Here is a 22,773-nt window from a genome sequence, read left to right as displayed (position 1 = left end):
TTTTTGCATTTGAGCGTCAAGCACGTTTCGAGGTCAGAGTTTTGTGGTTTGGGGGCTATTCATAAATTACGTCATTTCAAATTAGGGGGGGGGGGGGGGGGGCCTGGACATCGGATGACGGTAGCATGAAGTAGGAGGAAATGGGGTCATTTGAAACATGATTTTTGGATAATTATAGGGGGGGGAGGTCAAAAATCGCCAAAAATCGATGACGTAATTTATGGACAGCCCCTTGTTAGCGATTTCTTCAGTACGTTCGTTACGTTCCTACCTATATACAATGAGCAAAATTCGAAGCATGTTTTTTACAAAGGTTGATGAGGGTTTCTTATTGAAATAATCCCTGATACAACCCAAAAAAGAAAAACAATTCATTCAATGACGCGAGGGTATATTTTAAGGGCTGCTACAACATAGCCTAGGGCTACAATGTAACATTAATATAATGAAAGAGCCGACAACCACGATCGTAAATAGGCACAATAGACAGCCAAAATAATGAAAAAAAAACTTGTAATGGACTTTATATAACATAACCACTGGGGAGTTTTCTTTGGGCGATTAATATTGCCTTTTACAATATTAAAGGTATTGATAAGGTCGACCGAAAGTTTGGAACAGCCAGAGGTATGGAGTTAAATATCTACCTAAATGTATAATCACTGTGTGGAACGAACTTTACCTACTGTTTTAAAGTTTCTAATGAATAGATTGGTTAGAAATTGTTCGCTTGGTAATTATTAATGTTATGACTTTGAAAGTGTAAGCAAGTTGTTCAAATATGCCGCTAACTTGATACGTTTGGTATCGAGTTACTTGGCCGTGGTTATTTCGTCAAAAGCGGCTCATGGATAAGTTGCTATGTCATTATATTTGTTGATAGGCACATGTTTAAGTACAGTCAGCAGCAATCGTTGCTAAGCGCCTGCTTAGAGGTGTTCAAAATTACAGATATAGCCTATTAGTCATGCAATATTAGTAGAAAGATAAAGCAGAATAGAGTACCTAATAGATCAGATTATGTTAACTGAAACATAAGTATGTTAAATTATGTAATTCATATGGTAAATAACACATATCTATAGGTACTATATATTATCAGTATAAAAATGCATGGAAATTGAAATTAAGTAAACATGAATCTATTTCGGGAAGAATTTTCTTTCAAGCATCGATGTCAATTACGATCATTACAATTATACTGATATTAGTTCAATGTAATTGTAATGATCTAATAACAGAATTGGAATTTGTCAAATTGGTATGCTTATGTAGTTACAAGTTAATTAGAAATTGTTTATGACCAATTTTATTATTATCTATCATTAGCTAGTCTTTTCATAATACAGATTTGTGTAGCTGTTAAAATTGCCAATTACTCTTAGCCGGCGAAGTAAAGTATTGGGGAACTTCGTGAATATAATTTTTCATCTCGAATCAACTCTCCCCATGCCCTCGACTCACGCCAGGGCTTTTGCGAACTATGTGAATTTTATTAGGGTTGGCAATCGATAGCTACCCTATTCCTAAACCCCTTTTCTATTTCACGACGTCAATAATATTTATAGCGATAATAATGACGGCGTGCGATTGAAAATGCAAGAACATGGAGCGCTTTGACCTAAAGAGTCAGTAAACTTCGCTTTAATGACACTTGACAGTTAAGTAACTCTCTCAGCTCAGAGATAGTTCTTATCTATGTTGTAATATAAGTCTACACATATATTTCCGTCTCCCAGTATTAAACCTGAAATTTCTAATTTTAACTATCGCTTCATGTTTATTTTGAAATATTTGTTGATGCACATGCTCTAAATAGGTACCATGCATGTTATTTGACTACATTACTGAAAACTTACATGTATTCAATAAATCCGCCAGCCAGTAGCAGTGAATTTCGGAGCACTTTGTCACTTTTAATTGAAATAACTTCACTTCACCAAGTCACTACGCACAGGTCCGCCGCTGAGTCGACCGGCGCCGGCAGCGAGAAAGAGCCGACTAAGCCAATGAACATTCGCTCCCCTCCCTGCCCCCTCTCAAATCCCGCACCAAACCTGAGATCAGCTGAGAATCCCTTTTTTTATTTGCGGCACGCATCTGTCGTCAATAAGTCATTGTCCTGTTTTTGATAAATGGGTGCCCACATAGCGACACATTATTCATAACTACGAGCACTTTGATAATTAGCTTTTTGGCTAACAAGCATGTCAATCGTCGTTTCGGAGTGTTACGAAATATTGATAGATGAGACGACAGATTAAACTCATTAAACGGGTGTCTGAAGGGACTACTTCCGTTATTACTTAAAGTTGAAACGATCTATCATTCTAATCATCAATGTTTTTCTTTCGGTGACTTAGGGACTACAGTTTTAAACTTAGACTATTTGGCGGATAGTTTATATATCGTTTAAAAACTTAAGTAGTGCTAAACAGGTCACAATCCAGTTCTATGGACGTCCCGCATAAAATTTAATTGTAATTATTATACAGTTAATTTTACTTAACAGGCGGCCAGGTATTTTAGAAATACAACAAGATAATTATAATTATTAGATAGATGCTTCTATTTTTACACTGCGAGTATTTATTGACCAATTTTCCACTCGAGTTATTTTAATATTGTCAATGCACGTGCCAGACCCATGAAAGACCATAAAAGTGGCATCCATAGGGGTACAGAGCCATTAAACTCCGGGCCGCCATGTGTAAACTTTAATGCAATAGCATTCATTTAGTTATATTGCACAAATAAATTGACAGATATGCATCGCGAATGAAATTGGGTTTATTTTGTATATCGAAAGATTTATATCTTTTAGGGCTTAACTGGGTCTGCTGCGGTTGCAATTAACTTGGTTGCAAATGGTGAGTTTCATTTATAGGCGTATGTAGACTGTACATTTTTAATTTTTATAAGCATTTACACAGTATGTTATGTGGCGCTTTATCTTGTATATTTTTCAATAAGAGGGTTCGTAACATTACGAGTATAAGTTTAATTGAAGAAGTCTTCGGCACCTTTAGCAGAAAACTTGCACTTTTAAGACACGATGAGTGTTACCGACCTTTTAAAAGCTTATGGCTGGTACTGTTACACAAATGCTGTGAGCACTGCGTATCAGGCGCTTAGCTAGAAGAAGCACAACACAGTAAGCCTAAGCTAAGTACTACCTATGTAGGTAGTGTAATTTGGTTTTTGTACTTTGCAAATACTCCAGCTATGCCGCTCCGCATACGAGGGATAAAATTCCTCCAAGCCTTTCTTCTAGGTACATATATATATACAAAGACATTCTGCGCGGCGAACATAAAAGATTTCGTCCCTGCACTATTATGTAAACTCAATAAAAGTGTGCCTCGAATGTCGAAATTTCTTCCGGTTTGTGTTTGCCTTATCAGAATAACGAAGTTACTTAACGCGTTTTTATCCTGTAGTGCCCTCGAGGCATATTCAGATATTACGCGTACGATACTAATCCCTTACAAGGTGTTCAAAAAATCCAAATTCACGTTTTGTGACGTGGTTTTTTTAATTTATGGAATATGAATATTTTCATGACCTGTTTCCTGGAGTCTAGTCACAATGTGACATTAATCATTGAACTCCGTCGACTATACTTCTTTTAATGCACTATTATGATCTGCCAGCTCGGTGCCTTGCCGCTACAATACCGGCTCTCCATGTTTAGTATGGCAGTATGGCTATATATTTATTTTTTAAATGGATATGGATAAGTCTTACTAAACATGTAGGTACGCTATCTATCAAACATTCGTTAACTTGTATTGAAAATATGTATCACTTGTTGTGAAATGATAACTGAAAGAGTAATGTATTACTAACTTACTTTTAAGCTCTACTGCCGGCCTAGCCAAGGTTACAATCGCTATCGCTTCGACAACGAAAAGCATTATGTCTCTCTATCACTCTTCCGTATTAGTGCGACAGTGACATTTGCGTTTCGATCGCTATGGAGCGTTAGCGATTGGCAGGTTGGCTACGCGGCCTGTTAGGTCATGTTTTTGAATATATTATTATCTTTTATAGTTTTATCTTTTATTGGTGCGAAAGAGATTCACCGAGATTGGTATGAAAACGCCATCATATTTTTTTAAATTCTGAATACACCACCTCGCTTCTTTTCACGCCATTCGGTCGCGCTAGTCTCATTTGGAATGCCATCAATCACTGACACGAAACAACCTAAAACACTCCTGTGCATAAAAAATATAAACATGAGCCATCGTTATGGCTTTCTTTTATTTCAGAAAAAGGTATTATGCTAATGTTCTAAGTCATTTGACTCGTGACAACAGGGAAAATATTTTGCTTTTAGAATTTTCTAGGCTTCCTTATTTTTTAGTTAGTAATGACCAAATGAAAATGGATTCACGTACCTTATAGTACTTCGAAATTCTAAGTAATGGCCCTCGTCCGTCTAACTAATCTTCCCTTCGATTAATTAATGTATATCGATTACATTCAGTGCCGAGACTACTACACTACAATATGTATGCCTACGCATGAGCTAGATTATATTATTGCATACAATTTCTCTTATCTAACGATCTGTCACGAGCACTAATTAATTAGGCTCACTAATCAGTCTGGCGGCAGCCTTAATTTAGTTACGTTTTTGTTGTGCCTAAAGCTAACTAAACCTAAGCAAAGAATACATTTGTACCAACGTAACAATAGTCATCAATTCAATTGATACCAGTGAGTAATTTCTACTGGGTATTACTAATAATGAATATTTTCCATTTCCTATTTGTAATCATAACTTCATAACAAAACCAAAGCGCCTTTCTCAGCCTCGAGCTAAAATGAGTCGCTATAAATCACACAGCAAAGACGGTTCATTTTCTCAGATATAATTTTAACATAATAATTATACGGGTGACAACACGAAACGAAAACTGCTACGAATCTGTGTCTCGTTAAAAATATGCGTTATTTTAAGATTCTCAGGATGTCAGGAAAGATTGGAAAGCGGTTAAACTCGGATATTTTATGCAGAAATTCATTAGTAAACATTGTATCAACCATAAATAAAATAGAATCATTGGTAATTACTTAGTCAAAGACAACAGTAAACAAGGTAAATCATATTCTGGTATTTGACTATATTGTAATTTTTCTACATACATTGTAGAGTCAGCCAAAACATTCTGTAATTCCGGTGAGCAAAGCGAGTAATTTTTTTCTGCATTTGATTGAAATTTAGTAATTACGCAACTGATTAGTTGTATCAAGTTTAGATTAGTTTTTATTAGCCGAAAAGCACCTTAATTGATATCGTCATCTGATCGTTTTAGATGAAACAAGGAATTGCAACCTTGACATGCTTTGCTTATGGCATCGAGAGTAAACAGTGGGATATGAATCAACCTTTGAAATCTGCAATCAGATAGCGACTAAAATAGACCAAGGCAAATAAAAATGTTTCTAACAAAATGTCTGTATCTCAGCCATATAAGAGATTTCCTGTGACAGCTCTATTAACATAAGTTATATATACTCTTTGCTTATATCCCATTTTATGCAAAACCTGGTTCAAGGTAAATCTAAATCTTGTTTGTGGAATTTTTCATGAAAAGGAAACAGTCACGCGAGCGCGCTCGTCTGAGCGAGGAATCGATGTCTCATTGTGCTATGTACGAGTTTTTCTGACACATGATTTATCCAGTAATAACTTCTGATTTTGAAGTTACGATGTAGGAAATTCTCCAGAGCTTTCATTATTGTTAATTGAGCGTGGCGATTTTCCGTTCCCGTATAAAGTTGGACCTACAAAAAATGAAGATGCACATAAATAAGTTGTATGATATATTAATGAATAAGGACCTGTTTAGAAGGGTCGTAGGGCAAAGTAAGGTTTCCAGAATTCCCAAGATGTATTGTGCTGGCGGTGAAGGAACAGAGGGACCTGCATTTTCTCCTTAACTTGTCAACACGGTGAATACTTTTTTATAGCTAACACGTATTTGATCTAAATATCAATTTATATTGACTTTATTATTTGTAGCTACCGCTCCAAGATATCGTGCTGACATCCCGCATCACCTCTATATACATTGCAACATATTACCATAAAAATGCTTCAGGACATGTGGTCTTGAAGTTAACAATGTGATACATCTAGCGTAACCCTTTCTTCAAGATAGTTTCCTAAAGATAGTCCGTCGTTAACTTAAAGAAATTTGTTTTAAGTAATTTCTAACTTCCAAAGATTATGTGTCTTAAAGAAGAATATCATGCCTATGGGAGCACCATGGATAATGCTCCAATTCGCAAACCAGTGTGCCTTCACGAAGCGTTAAGGCGAGGGCCCTCACTCCGCTCGAATGTTTTAATATTCCCTTTCGTGTTTACAGAACGGCCTTTGAGGCAGGTTCCCGGCGAAATTACAGACGGAGCCTACGTTGTCAATTTAGGAATTAGGACACAACAACAAGAAACGTACACGAGAATTCCTAATCTATTGCTATCTAGTACTTACATTAGTAAGGTAAACGTACTGGTGCTCGACGGGGTCCCAGTAGGTAGATGTCATCTTGAAACTTAAGTCATTGTCAATAGAGGTGACAGCAAGGTGTTATCTATTGGGCATTAGCATGTCGAGCACTAGTACGTTTACCTTACGCTAGAATGGTGCCTATTTCACCAAAACTTTAAATAAATATTTATTGAACAGTGTTGGATCGGAATTCTCAGTTCATATTATTTATCAAATGGATATCCGATCAAATACCTTAATAGGTCCATATCGTATCATAATCTGCTTATTGAAGTTTCTAATATACACAAACTTTCTTCAATGGACAAGGTCAGATTTGCTAATTCTGCAATTTCCAGATTGGAGTGTACCTTAGAAATTCGACTTTCCTTGAAAGTAATACTTTTACTATCAATGATATTCGTCATACACTATTTTGTCGTAGCTAAAGCAGACGCAGGCAGTTACGTTTGAAAACACCGATTTTATTTACACAATTGGCAAACCAATCTAATTTTGTCACCGCGATCTACGCGGGGTCCCTATTACGGAGTAAATGAAAATGATTCACCAGTCATTTCTAGATTCGAAGTCATTGACACAGAATCGCTATTTTTATTACAAGATCGTTGGCATTTTGCGAACGAGCAGTACTTTCCGTGTCCATTGTGATGATTTATGTTAACATTTTGGTTGATCGAGATTTCCTTTTATTGGAGACTTGTGAATGTTTTGAAAAAGGTAAGCAATTTAAACTTTGAAAGACTTTGGGAATATTGGTTTATTTTGCTTATTGACAGATATTCGCAACCAATAAACAGCAAATATTTCGGGGCTCGTTTTTCGTCTAACGTATACCTTACCTTAACGTTTACCTACATATTTTTCAGAAAATAAATACTATTGACATGTATAGGAACTTGTTCAATAAATACATATACCTACCTATATTTAGATTAGGGATCTACTTTATTATATGAGTCAAGGTACAATACTTGTCGACTAGTAGGAGAGAGGAGGAGTTTGTTAAGAACTATAGATAATAGAAGAGGAAAGATGCTTGGGCACCTGATACGACACGACGAATTTATCAAAAACATCATAGAAGGGAAAGTTAAAGCAAACAGGAAGAAGGGAAGACCAAGGAGAGCGTACATGAATCAAATAAAGGAAAACATCAACGTCGTGTCGTATCAGGCTGTCAAAGAGAAGGCAGAGGATCGCCCAACATGGAAATTGCTCCACCCACAAGAGTCATGCTCTTAAATATATGATGATGATGAGTAACAAGTATTTATCTTACACTAGTAACAGAAAGACGAACTTAACCTATGTGTCAGTCTAATAAGCGATGTGCCCGTTGGCTACCCGATAACAAATATGCCCACAAATGAAAAACGTACTAAAATGTATTCTAGACTCATTGTATCGTTTTCTGTTCTTCAAAAACGATGTAACAATAACAATGCGCTTTGTCAGAGGGGTGCAGTAGGTCGTAAATCTTGCGGTCCCAGCTGAAATTACACCGCTTTGTTTTCTTAATACGTAACCCAATAGTCTTTCGGTTAGTGCAGGCAAACGGTACCTGGCATTGCATTCTGATTGCATGCGCGAGCATTGCCGGGAGTCCCCAGAGAAACTCGTGTAAACGTGTCCTCGAGTTCCACAACTATCAACTCATCACACAGATGTAGACCCGCATGCGACCACGACGTGAGTAAAACAGCAATACATGTACTCGCACACCGAGTGCAGATCCGCATCCAATGATTCCAATGTGAAGACCGCTTTAATACGTATTAGAAAAACGTTCTCACTGGTTGGCCCAGCGCTTAACTCGCGCGGGCTAGGCAAGCGACTGGGATGTAACTCCTGATTCTAGAAACTTCTAGGGTTGCTAAAAGGTATCCTATTATTTTGTTGTAAGTCTTTATAAAACGCAAATTGCTTTCTTTGAAGAGCGTTGCTTTCTGCTGTTAGTCTCTGTTTTACGGTGATGTTATTTTAATCAAAGGAACACTTTTAACGATAGAAATATTAAGTAGTCTCATGTTGGAGTTGGAATTCAATTTGCATTTTCATCTGAATGTATGTTTATGTTAAATGCATTAAGTTATTTTCATAAGGATAAAGATATGTATTTTATTTTACACATAGACAAAGCTACATACGTACCTATTAAGATGTCTAACTTCACCTTAAAGAACTCATCACATTGATTAAAACTAGTAAAAACTCTTATGGCATCGCACAAAGAAAGCATAGAAAGGTCATACGGCTACCTTCAATTTAATTCCAATTTAAACAGACATGCGTTCAATATATTTAACACATCATTTGTATAAGTAGTAGGTAGTTGTTACTAAAGCTGCATTAATTTTCAGTGGCGAGACACTCAAGACCCTTGTGTAAGCAAACCTTTTGTTGTAAGACCGTAAAGTGCATTTGTCAGCGACCGCAGGACTTAACCCCGGCACTTGCGGGTGTTAAGAAAGTGTTTACTTTTATATTCATGGCTCCTGATAAACTATGAGTAACATTTTTGTGTCGCTTTCTACTTCATGCTGCTTCCTATTTTTTGGTCGGTTTACACAAGAAAGGGTAAACTTTGAAAACACCTTGCTAGACCGACAAAAGGTACAGTTAAGTGTAAAAATATGGGCGTAGACAACTTACTCAAAACTATGTCCCATAGTTCTTAATTCGCTGACATAAGAGCTATGGGACATATTTTTGAGATGATTTTTACACGACTGTACAAGAGAAAAATACCATGTCGGAGGTATGTACGTATGATTTGAAGCATCGCATGTGAAGTTACTGGGGTACTAAAAGGATGGCAATTAACTGAAAAAATATTATGAATATGAAGGTAAATTAAAATACAATTTTTGATCCTACGTACGAAAAGTGTAATTTGACTCGGCCATAAAACCTGAATTCACTCATGCGCATAAAAGTACTAGTGACTTTAGAACATAAAATAAATAAAAGTGTACTGCACTCAGAACTGCAATTTGGATGGCCGTTTTAGAGTTACGGCCAATTTGGTGTCGATACATAACAACTTTTCACGAATCGCAGGTGCCGTCGACACTGCATGCACCGAAATGGATTGCACGTGTACTGCTATGCTATTCGGTTGTGTAATGCCAATCGCTTTCCGAGCTCGGGATGTGACATCTGTCATATAATTTCGTATATTACAACTTGCAAGAGTATGCTCTTTTGAACTCTTGTCTTCGCAAAGAGCCAGAGCCATGCCGCACGACCTATCTGCATTAAGAGCGCTCTTTGGTTACTATATACTTATTGGCAGTGTTATATTAACGACTTCAAGTCTTATCGCCTATTACGTTCAGTTATAGTCTATCTAGGCTATCAGACTAATCCGAGCGCAGGAGTGAATCGTGTGTCTGGGAAATGCATACTATTACCCGCCTTGTCAAGTATCAAACATAGGTCTTCTTTATGTATGAAGAACTATCAGTAGCTACTCTGTGTTACGGCTCCAAGTTACGGTACACTGTTTCGCCCAAAAACCTGACTCTCTGCTCGCGCAACCAACGAGAATAGACGGCCTGAAATTATTCAATTTATGGGCAAATTCGTTGGCGAATTGGCCATGTTACGAGGATAAGTAGCATTTTAAATAACAGTCGTGAATTCATCAATGGACGATCGACAAATTTCGACAAAATAAAAGATTTGATTAAAAGATGCAGTATGAATATGAATATTGTAAACAAAAACAGTAAAACTGCAACGGTAAAACGGTATAATTGTATTATACCGTTCAATGGGTGGCTTTATAATAATTTCATATGCAATAATGATTGTGCATTTCATTTCAAATATGAGGGCTGGTCCGAAAGTTGTTTGCTACTCCGGCTCTACTTATGCGATTTGAATAATGTTTATGTTGCAGTCAAAAGTGTGAACTGATCAAAAGAACTTTTAACCGACAAAAACAGGCAAAACTGCTTTTGACTGAGCATGTTGGTCAAGAGTAGTTTTACCTGAAAATCATACCTATTTCTGGCAGCAGTTTCGTTTTTGGGCGTAGCAAAAAAAAATAACCCTAACCTACCTATCTCTGGGAACAGTTTCGTTTTTAGGGCGTAGCAAAAAAAAAATAACCCTAACCTACCTATTTCTGCGAGTACTTTTGACTGACAGTAACAGTCACAATTACTATTAACCAATGATTTTCAGCTAAAACTACTTTTGACCAACATGCTCAGTCAAAAGCAGTTTTGCCTGTTTTTGTCGGTTAAAAGTTCTTTTGACCAGTTCACACTTTTGACTGCGACATTTATACCATTATGAGGGATCTGTGAGTACTTATTGAGGTGGTGTAAAATAATAATAATTATTTAATATTATATTAGGCGAATTAGTGCGCGGACTGGTATAATATTTAGATAAATAATTTTACTCCCCCAACTTGTGCAGTGTGTGCTTTACCGTGCAATTTTTATAGGTACCTATAAATACTGTTTCTTGATATTTTACACAACATTCTTGAAATATAATAACTTAGAAGTATTTTAATGTGAATCTGACCTGAGAGATGCCACGGGCTGTCAGCACCGCTGCTTTCAGGGCATCCACTGTTTAGGGGAACCTCGACTCGACACGAGAGAAGAAGAAGAAGAAATGTAAAGCATTCAAAACTGCTCTTTAGTCATCGTTTTTTACGTTACATATACATATTTCACAAGGAGTGAAATAAATGTTAATCAGAGCAGAGGGACTTGGACTAAAAGGTAATAGCTTTTTGCGTCTTTATTTACAGCTAATATAGTATAAGCTCTAAGGATTAGTTTCTTTAATAGGATTATAATATAATATGTACCTAAATTGAACCTCATTAAATTAAATTCGCTAAACGAAGGCGGCCTGACCTTTGGGTGGGCCTTAATTTAATTTATGTTTCAAAATACTTACCTACTGATCCTTTGCCACTATGAGTACTATTGGCGTTAGAATTGTACCTGACTGATACATACCTGAATAAAAACTTTTTACAAAAAAAAGCAAACCGACTTCAAAAAGGATGAAATAAAATATTATCCTTTTTGAAGTCTATGCGTTACCAACTGATATGTTTGAAGTCGGTGCCAAGCCAAATTTTGAAGCATACCATGATTTTGGTGCGATTCGATAAGGATGTACCTACGTTGGATTGCCTTACACGACGACAATGAACGTACTTTCTGTAGGTACAGTCGACGTTAAAAATATGTTTACACTTTTCGCCTTATTACAAAGGAGTAAGGTGCAAAAGTGTAAATATATCTTTGACGTCGATTGTATCTAAAGCCCCCTTCAGACTATGCGCGTGAATCGCGGGCGAAGCCGCGAACGCGAGTGTGGAGTCGATTTCGCAGGTCTGCGTTCAGGACTCCACACTCGCGTTCGCGGCTTTGCGCCGCGATTCGCGCACGAGTGTGGAGGAGGCTTAAGAACACACCTCAGAACACACGATCAAACCTTCTTGGCGCAGTCTGTACCATGTTTGTCGGCACATTAGTGGAAATCCAATGCATTTTTTTTTCGTCGTATTTTTTAAAGAGCATTTCTTACTAATGCTCGAACAGTCTATAGCACGCAAGTGTGAGATTGGGACTGAGTAATTTCCCGTCCCTTATCCAGAGGACTACATTTCAAAATATAAAACAATTTAAGAAATTTACCTTCTTGCCAAATTTCACCTAAAGCGGTTCAGTTGTTTAGCCTTGAAAAGGCTCAACTGACTCAGTTAGTGCAATCCGTGGCTACGATAATCTAATTATACTTGGTGACTTCAATGTTAACTTATTGAATGGCACCGACACAAAAACTACTCAGTTCAATAACTTCATAACAAGTACTGGATTAACTCAATTGGTGTCACAGCCTACGCATTTCACTGACACCAGCCAGACGCTGATCGACGTTGTCTGCTCTGACTTGCGGGCTGCTAGCACTCACATGGATCATGTGGGTTCACTGTATGGTCATTGTCTTGTTGTCTGTAATTTTAATATTAAGCGCGAGAAACTAAAACCTTACCACATTACCTACAGGCCTTTTAAAAATATCTGCGACAAAGATTTAGATGTGGACTTGCGGTGCGTGAGATGGGACTTAATATCAAATCTTGAAAATGTAAATGACATGATTAATGTTTTTAATCAACAAGTACTTAGTCTATTTAATGTACATGCCCCTGTAAAGACGTCCCTAGTTACAACACAATCCTACCCCTGGATTACTGACACCATCAAACATATGATGAGGCTGCGTGACAGTGCTGCGGCAGACTTCCACAAAAACCAGAGTGATGTTAAAAAGAAATACTACAAAGATCTTAAATCTGTTGTAAATAAAGCTTTATATTTTGAAAAAGTTGCATATTTCAAACAAAATATAAATAATAAAATAAAAGAACCTAAAACTTTATGGAAAAACTTAAAATCAGCAGTCTTGCCTAAAAAGGATAAAGAATTACCTACTTTTTTCAATAACCCCGATATCTTAAATATACATTTTCTAGAGCTGCCGGGAACTACAGGTGTCACTATATCACAGCTAACTTATTTTGAGTTCCATAAGCACAGTGACTCTGTTTTCCACTTAGACACTATTAATTCTAGCCAGATTATCAAAATAATTAAATGTCTAAAATCTAACGCCGAGGGTTTTGATGGGATAAATTTGAATATGCTTATCTTAACTTTCCCATACACAATTGACATCATTACAAGCCTAATTAATACCTCTATTGTTACATCCACCTTTCCAGATATCTGGAAGTTAGCATTAGTAAACCCCTTGCCTAAAGTATCAAACCCAAACATGCCTAAAGACCTTAGGCCCATAAGCATACTACCCTGCCTATCTAAAATATTGGAAAAAGTTGTCTGCTCACAGTTAACCACCTACCTAGAAAAAAACAATATTTTGCCAGATGTCCAGTCGGGTTTCCGCAAGGGACGTAGTACAATGACTGCTCTATTGGATGTCACTGATAACATTTTGGATGCTCAAGACAAGGGAATGTGCACACTTTTAGTACTCCTCGACTTTTCGAGGGCATTCGATTGTTTGAATATTAACCTGCTATTATCGAAGTTGAGCTACTATGGTTTTGACCATAAAACTGTAATGTGGTTTGCAAGCTATCTGTCTAACCGATCGCAAATTGTAAAAGTGCATCTCAGTGATGGTTCTTCACTTTTTTCTGAGAAAGCCGAGCTAACTAGAGGAGTTCCGCAAGGATCCGTGATTGGCCCGCTCCTGTTTATATTATATTCTGCAGATATTACATCTCACATCACGCATTGCAAATACCACATCTACGCAGATGACATACAAGTATATATATCATGTAAGCCCGCCGATATCAACAGTACCATAGGGAAACTAAATGAAGATCTCACCAGAATTGCTGGATGGGCTACACAAAACTGCCTACTACTTAACCCTAGCAAAACAAAATACCTTGTGTTTGGCAGCAAGCAGCAACTGGCCGGTGCCAGCACTTCAGTGGATGTTCTGCTAATGAACAAACCAGTTGAGAGGGTGTATGAGGCGCGTAACTTAGGTCTCATAATGGACTGCGGACTACGATATGAGAAACATACCGCTGAGGCCATTAGGAGTTGTTTTTATAAACTTAAGGTACTATATAAAATTCGGCCATATTTAAGTGAAAACCTGCGCATTCAATTAATTGAATCACTCGTCCTATCAAAGCTGAACTACGTGGATGTTGTGTTTGGGCCAAGACTTCTTGCAAAAACTAAACGACTCATACAGCGTGTTCAAAATGCCTGTGCTCGCTTCTGTTTCGATATTCCGTTGAGAGCTCACGTGACCCCATATCTGAATAGCCATAGCATCCTCAAAATGCAACACCGCCGTAAACTACACTTGGCTTGTTTGCTCTTTGGCGTACTGAACTATAAAACTCCTTCATATCTCTTCAACAAGCTATCTTGCATCAAGCTCCGCGAACGCCGTGATTGTGGGATTCATCTGTTGACGCCGCGTCATGCCTCAGCCGCTTTCCGAGGAAGCTTTAAATATTCTGCGTCCCGCTGTTGGAACAACATTCCGCCCCCAGTGAGAAACCTGCAAAGTATATATAGTTTTAAAACAAAGCTCAAACAGTATATGCTCAATCACCAGCTTAACCAGGAAACCTGCAGATTAGAAACCAGCTGCCTGTAGTCAAGACTCTTGCTATTGCTATTGTTGTATTGTATTGTAAATTTTGTTACTTACCACAATGTTCTTGTTCCTTCCGCATAGGAGTCGACACCATTCCCGACTAGATATGAGCGCCGCGCCGGCGCGCCGCCGCCGCCGACAAAATTTTCGCGCCGCCGCCGCCGATGCTGCGCTATCGGCGTGGCATCGGCGTGACCTTGTTAGATAGTACTACTTTCAGAATCAGAAATATATATTTTATTTAGTTCAGATCTTTAACAGCGCCAGTCTGAATAGCTTATAGACATTCAAAATGTATTGTAAGTTGTAACTTATTGTATAATAAATAACTAAATAAATAAATAAATAATTATAGGTCCATATAATTAAAAAATATTGATGGTAAATTCAAACTTTTCTGTTTGGTAACCGCGCTAGTACTGTTAGGGCAACGAAATTACTAATTTTGCCAGCTGGCTAGCTCATCCGTCATCATCTCGGCCATAAGACGTCCACTGCTGAACATAGGCCTCCCCCTTGGACCTCCATACGTACCGGTTGGAAGCGACCCGCATCCAGCGTCTTCCGGCGACATTAATACGGTCGTCTGTCCATCTTGTGGGTGGACGTCCTACACTGAGAGAAAAATCACCACCAGGAATTAATAAACAGTTCTGTACTGGGGGAAAAAATGAAGTTTTAGTAGTAATCATGGAAGTTTCACTATTTCTGTAAAATTTATTTATTTCTACAAACAGCTCAGTAATACTAAATCTAATTTCAGCAAACAGACTTTAGTAAATGGAGCATTAAACAAAGTTCAGTATTTGTTACAATCCATTTTTATTACTACTAAAATTCTCCGATTTTTACTAGTAAAGTTTGTGATTTTTGGAAAAAAGCATCTGTGATTTCAAGTTATGATTTTAGTAAATGTCTCACTTACATAGTTTTGTAATATCTAAAAAACGAGTTCGCGGGAATAACATTACCCCATTTAAAATAACAATTCAGTTGTTACTATAGCGACATTACAAAGTTTACTGGTATTTAGTAGATAGACTTGTTGTGTTTATGTTCATTGTTGTACCAATCACTAAACGAGTTTTGTAATACCAACACAGCTACTTGCTACGTTCATTTGGTTAGAGTTAGTATTGTGTCGGATGTCGGGCGGGCGTGTCTCGTGTCTTCTTTGTTTAAAACATACTTAAGTTAAATAATAAATTTAGGATATATTGTGGGCCATGGACATATTAACCCGCGACCTACTGTGTAGTTGGGGTCTACAGGAATATATTGTTCTGCAACTTCGAGCTAGCTGTTGTTATTCTAGTGATAATGACATCAAAGGTAAATCTAAACTGTTTGCAATTCCAACCTCCCTAGCACAGGTGCGCCGCGAGAGCATGTTGCGCGCGTAATAACTACTAGTCTCTTTCTGACTGTTCCGGTTAGTTTTCACCCATGACGTCATCACCTCCGATATTGCTAAAGCACCTCTCGGAATAACAAAACCAAATTTCTGAAATTACTCTAGCATACTTCAAATTACAAATATAGAAGTTGTATTTCCTACTAAATGGAAATTGCAAAAGTCAATTTGTTCCTATTAGTTGACTCTCCTTGTCCCCGGATTAAGTTTTATTTTTGTAATTCTAAGTGTGTTTTTGTTAGTTTTTTCTCTCAGTGTACGCTGCGCTTGCTAGTCCGTGGTCTCCACTCGAGCACTTTTCGACCCCATCGGCCATCTTCTCTTCACCGCGAATTTAATCATTGCAAGCATGGATTGAATGTCTTTAAAAGGGGTTAATTTCAGATATTAAGTGTTTTCACGCCCAAAGGTCCGGCCGTTGGCTTCGCACGGAATCACGGAAGGGCCTCGGAAACGGAATCTGGTCTCATATAAGCTTGGCCATTGTTCAAATTTCAAGCTTTGCTTTCTCGCAGCCCAATCTTTGGCCTCGCATCGCTCGCATAGAAGTAAAACGCTATCTGAACCTCCAAGTTTTCGGCCCTGTTTGGAGCCTAACTTTCGGCCTTACTTTTAAAATAAATGCTTGGTCATTAGATCTTCTCCGATCTTAGCTTCACTGCAGCACGGCCTTTAACCTCGCACCAATGCACCTGCAGGAAAGCTCCAGGTCTTTAACACTATGGCCTCGGTCTTTATCGGCCTTCGGACTTGCTTACACTGGACCTATAGTTCAATTCCAAGCTCTGCTCTCTTGCAGCTTGGCCTTCGGCCTCGCACAGAGGCGCGCCGTAATCGGCGCTCCGGGCATTCGGCCGTCAGCCACGCTCACACTTGGCATTACCTGCAGCTTCTGGCCTCGCATGGGAAGGCGTCGGAAACAGGTCTTCGGTGTTAGGTGGAGCTCGGCCCTGGATCTCACTTTTTGACATAAATCTGTTTTTTGGGTCGTAATTGGTTAATGACGGAGCTTGATTTTCCTCACTTCGGCTCTTTGGACTGTCGACCAGACGTTTCCCTGATACAGTCAATCCGCTACTTTTTACTAAGCACAAAAGATAAGGGCCTCGCAAAGATCTTCCGGCCAGGGCCTCGCCAAGATTAAGACCGCCTCTGATGCCGCGCGATACTGTTCATACTTTATAAAACTTTTTTCGTACCTTTATTGAATAAATTTTGCTTGAAATTGAAAAATACACTTATTTTATAACTTCCTTACAACAAAAACATGTTAACGGGTAAAATTTTGGTTTGAATTCGTTTTTCATTAATCAAAGGTGTTTCAAGGCCACGCCGCCGATTCGCCGCCGCCGCCGACCGATATTGACCGGCGCGCCGCCGCCGGCTAAATGCCTATCGGCGCTCATATCTATTCCCGACACGCCATCCTTTTTATCTGTGTCATTTCATTATGTTTCTATTTGTTTAACTTTGGTGTTGTTTTTGTTTATGTATTTTAGCCAACTTTGTAACATTGTTTTCATGACTAAAAAGTTAAAACTGATTGAGATTTTACATAATATTATATTAGATTCACTCACTTTATTGTTTGTCAAATCTGTCATCGAATTTAATTTCGTGTAGCTACCGCTGGCGCTAGTTATGCGCGCCTAATGCCGCGCCACGATGTGACCCGACCGGATGGTACAAGTTCGATCGGTTAATCCGTGTACTTAATTCATCTCCTTTTTGTATTAGCTGTGTAAAATGTGTGTAATCAATTTTTCGGTTTATTTTATGTTTCTTTACTTATTTTTTTTGTCTGTTACCTTCCGTGATTATTTCTCACTTGATGGTCTAATCGGAAGATCAGCGCTGGAAGTCGCCAGCAACATGCTGAGATGGGACCATTTCGTGACACTTTATTTTTCACTATGTTTTTTCAATGTATGTCTGTTGTCTGTGTGTTTACGAATAAAAAACTATTCTATTCTATTCTATTCTATTCTAAAAGGCGACAAAGAGGCAGACAAAATTACTTACACATTTGTAATACACAGTTCTAATGGGATTTATAGCCATAAAGCTGATTATTTTGACTGGTATTGTTACTACTTGGCTTGGCACCGACTTCAAACATATCAGTTGGTAACGCATAGACTTCAAAAAGGATAATATTTTATTTCATCCTTTTTGAAGTCGGTTTGCTTTTTTTTGTAAAAAGTTTTTATTTTTCCATTTTTAGTTTTAACGCATTGTTAAGAGCGCGACGCATGAATGAAAAACAAGATCATGTTTAACACTAAATTCGTGTACCTCTTACTTTAATAAATATGTATGTAATCAGGAATTTTCTCGAGTCCGTCTGGGAAATTATAATTCCTGTCACTACTACACTAAATCCATCCTCCGCCCCGCCACTGGCCCAATCCCTCAACGCCCCGATCACTCAACCTCACAGCGCATCAACCCCTGATCCAGGAACCCCTCGACCCTGAACCAGGAATTTTCTCGAGTCCGTCTGGGAAATTATAATTCCTGTCAACTAAATTCATCCGCCCGCCCCGCCACTGACCCAATCCCTCAGCCCCCCGATCACTCAACCTCACAGCACATCAACCCCTGATCCAGAAACCCCTCGATCCTGAACCAGCAACCCTTCAACCGCCATTCCCCGACCCGTTAATCTCTGACCCCTTAACTCCTAACCCTAACCCCCGATCAGTAATAGCCTTACCAGCTTACCACGAGTTTGACATTGATATATTCGCTAGCATGTGTGTAACTTACTTCCTATGCATCTCGCTCGTACTAACCTTAGTGTGAGCGAGATGCATAAAAAGTTACATTTAGATGTGTGCGTGGCAGTCCCAACAGCCTCCTTCGTATGATAGCGGATAGGGTTGACTGTCCCTACTTGTTACACTGTGAGGGATTGCATTCGCCCATCAGTGTTGTTTTGTTTTAAAAAATAACCCTGTACCTACTAACCCCTTAGTTTGTAATCATTACTAATAAAAATTGTGTCCATGTGTTACACGTAATAAATAAAAATATTCATATTCATATAAGACGTTAGCGAATATGTCAATGTCAAACTCGTGGTAAGGCTACAGTTGCAGTACAGCAAATTGGTGGTTTTCGGAAGCAAATGCTCGAGTTACTTTAGAAAACCCCGAAATCACTTAACACGTGCCTTTAAAAATTGAGGAGTTCCCTCAATTCCTCATGGATTCCATCATCAGACCAGAACCAAAAATAATACGGAAACACCGTGGAGGTAACTTCTTCCAAACAAAAAAAGAATTACTCAAATCGGATCACAGGTGCCGGAGTAATCGGTGAACATACTTACATTTAAAGAAATCATCACCATTATCATCAAAATAATCATCATCATCAGGTCTACTTCATCAAATTAGTGGTTATCGGGAGAAAGTGCTCGAGTTGCTTAAGAAAACGCCCAAAACACCATGCATGTGCCTTTAAAAATTGAGGAGTTCCTTCAATTCCTCATGGATCCCATCATCAGAACAGAACCAAATTAAAATGGGACCAACTCGGAGGTAGCTCCTTTCAAACAAAAAAAGAATTACTCAAATCGGACTACGGATGTCGGAGTAATCGGTGAACGTACATAGAAAAAAAAAAAAAAAAAAAAAATAGCCACAACCGAATACAGAACCTCCTCCTTCTATGAAATTGAAGTCGGTTAAAAAGGAGAGAAACATTATTAAAAAAATTTAGATAAACTCCCCTTAGTACATATATAGGTACCTACATCAAATGATGTTAAAGAAATTTGTAAAATAAACGTAACTTCACCACGATTGTAAATATTGATAACGACGTAGTGGTTTCCATATGTCAACATTAGAGTTAATTGTATGAGAATAGAAGACATCATAGATTCAGTCCGACGAATCGAATATGTAATAAAGGTATGCCACCAGGAAATGACTGTAAGTAAGAACTATATGAACGTTCAGTCAAATGAAAAAGCTGTCACTTGCACAACATGTCACCGTGAATATATAAATTGAACCTTATATAAGCGCATGTAGGTGTATAATACACTGCCTGGTTTCACCCGTCTTTCGCATAAAGCGCTAGTATAGTAGTCCTATTAAACAAGTCGTTGACATAAAGGTTGAATTATGATGATGAAGCCGATGCAAATGCCTTGTAATTTCAAATGCCTGCTGCGAGTAAATTAAACGTTACGTTTAGTACCTAGTTTCAAACACGCCTAGTAATTGTTCGAAACAAAAAGTCATACTAGTATAATAACAATAGTCTGTTCGGAAAGAAAAGAGTCGTAGAATATATATTGGGCCCCATAAATTCCACGACTCTTCTCTTTCCGCACAGACTCTAATGGAGGACATGATCTTGTCGCACGGCTAGCTTAACGCTTTTGAAAGTTTAGATTGTCCTTTATTTCTAGTAATTTATTATTTTAGTAATTAAATCTTTTTAACGGAAGACAACACTATGGGTAAATGATAACTCAAAGCTAAATGTCATATTTTAATTATAGGTTAGAACAGACGCATAATTTCATAATAATACCGAAAGTGACGTCGGGTTGTAAACTTACTGCTTAATAAGTTTCTGTCGATGTTTAAATTTACAAACATATGACAAGTAATGAATATTATGAATAAATATTGTAAATTTGTATAATTGTTTATGTTGTAATCCAAAGTTTCATGTAAAGAAAATGGAAAGTGGCACTTAAAAATAAGGTGCATTAGGTAACGTTATTACGAGTACCTATCTAAGAATTTTAAGTTTTAGTTTAATTGTTTTACCTATCGGAGTGTCATGCATGTCAAATTAACATAGCAGCAATCGGACTTTAGATTAAGTACCTTTTCTGAAAGACTTGGATAAAATGCAGATGTTTCGAAATAGACAAGCAGGAGGAAATTTAGAAATATAGTTTTATGAACTACTCCTGCTAATCCTGCTTGCTACTGTTACCTACTGGTATTCCAATAATTCTTATGCCCACACACTCCACATAACATTCATTCGACATTGTCTTGGCCAGACTAATATACAATACAAAACCCGTACGTTTTAAATTCGTATTTTATTATGTCAGAGCATCAGTGCAAGGCCAGAACGCCCGCAACAGAACACTTAACCTAGACCAAGCTCTACCCAAAGAAGTGCCAAGGGGGCGCTCTAAACCAGTAAAATCGTTATGAAATTGTGGGCTGAATGTCAAATCAAGGAAAATCCAACTTTGTAAGAGAAAAGTTTTTCAATCAAGCATCTAAATAGCGTAAGTTGGGGCGCAGCTATTATGTTCGCCGCTTGTGCGTTGGAAATGTTAGATGTTATTTTTGATGCTTAGAAGTTTCGAAGTAACACGGAAGTAGTAGCTAATTACAGTAACTGCGTGCAACAAACACTTAACTAAGAGTTCTTAAGTTTTTCCTGTTGTTCCAGCTTCCTCCATGGGTATTGCCTATCGACATTTTGCACAAAATATTTTTACACAATTTAATGTTAAGTTTCCCCTTTCATTTTAAGTTATTATTATTTTTAAAGTTCCAACTCTGCACGTGTCATCTGTATATTTCAGTTTTATTGTACAAATTATATGGACTGAAATAAATGTCATATACTAAGAAAAAGTGACCAAGGCCTCCAGTGCCCCAGGCTGGAATCGAACCAGCGTCCTCTGCTATCGCGGCAGGTGCCTGAACCACTCGGCCACCGGGCCACAGCGACATTAGTCAAATTTTCCAAGTATATGCACTTCCTACTGAAGGCTTGTGGCGCCCCCTGGCCATCTCTAAGGTAGAACAGTATGGTTCGAACCTTCTATCTGGATCATTCTCATGATGATACCTCTCTCTCGCTAGCTCGGTATCATCATGAGAATGATCCAGATAGAAGGTTCGAACCATACTGTTCTACCTTAGAGATGGCCAGGGGGCGCCACAAGCCTTCAGTAGGAAGTGCATATACTTGGAAAATTTGACTAATGTCGCTGTGGCCCGGTGGCCGAGTGGTTCAGGCACCTGCCGCGATAGCAGAGGACGCTGGTTCGATTCCAGCCTGGGGCACTGGAGGCCTTGGTCACTTTTTCTTAGTATATGACATTTATTTCAGTTTATAATTTATATAGTAGTGTTTCTACTTGATAAAAAAACAAATTAAAATATTTTCTGAAAAATAATTTAATTTGTTCAAATACTTCATAGTAAATTATATGGAGACTGAAACCAACGCCTTTCAGCAACTTTTCTGTGACAGCGCCTACACAATTCATAAATATTTACACTTCTGACATGGGTAACGGAATGTCAAAAATGTCTTTTCCCCATATTTTTGTATCGCAAATGTACTGACAGTCAAGAATACGATACGATTGTGTAATAGACATGAAAGTTCTCGAAGGCTCCGTTTGAGTTGTCGGAGTAAACAATTTTCGAACAATGCAAACTTGGCAGCTAGGCAGGAAGTAGGTGCCCGTATCAAACGTCTAAAGCGTATCTAGCCGGTGACATTAATAATAGACACAGAAAAATATATTGATGTAAACACATTATAGGCATTAGGTATTACATTCACGCATTCTTGTAACGGCACTTGATCTTTTCTGCAATCATACTTATTCGCGCGCAAGGCCAAGAGA

The 22,773-nt window shown here is 38.1% G+C and overlaps 1 protein-coding gene across 1 annotated transcript in view; it reads right to left on the bottom strand.

The window, feature by feature from the left end:
• The window catches only part of LOC134798210 (dystroglycan 1), an 83,373-nt gene extending 81,344 nt beyond the window's left edge, over window positions 1-2,029 (bottom strand). The window contains exon 1 of the mRNA XM_063770575.1: window positions 1,860-2,029. The gene's annotated coding sequence lies outside the window, so the exon portion shown is untranslated. The remainder of the gene's footprint in view (window positions 1-1,859) is intronic.
• Window positions 2,030-22,773: the final 20,744 nt, after the last annotated feature.

Source organism: Cydia splendana, chromosome 16 (assembly GCF_910591565.1).
Source record: "Cydia splendana chromosome 16, ilCydSple1.2, whole genome shotgun sequence".
Lineage (NCBI taxonomy): Eukaryota > Metazoa > Arthropoda > Insecta > Lepidoptera > Tortricidae > Cydia > Cydia splendana.
Note: the sequence above shows the minus strand (reverse complement) of the source record. Positions and strands in the feature narration are given on the sequence as shown.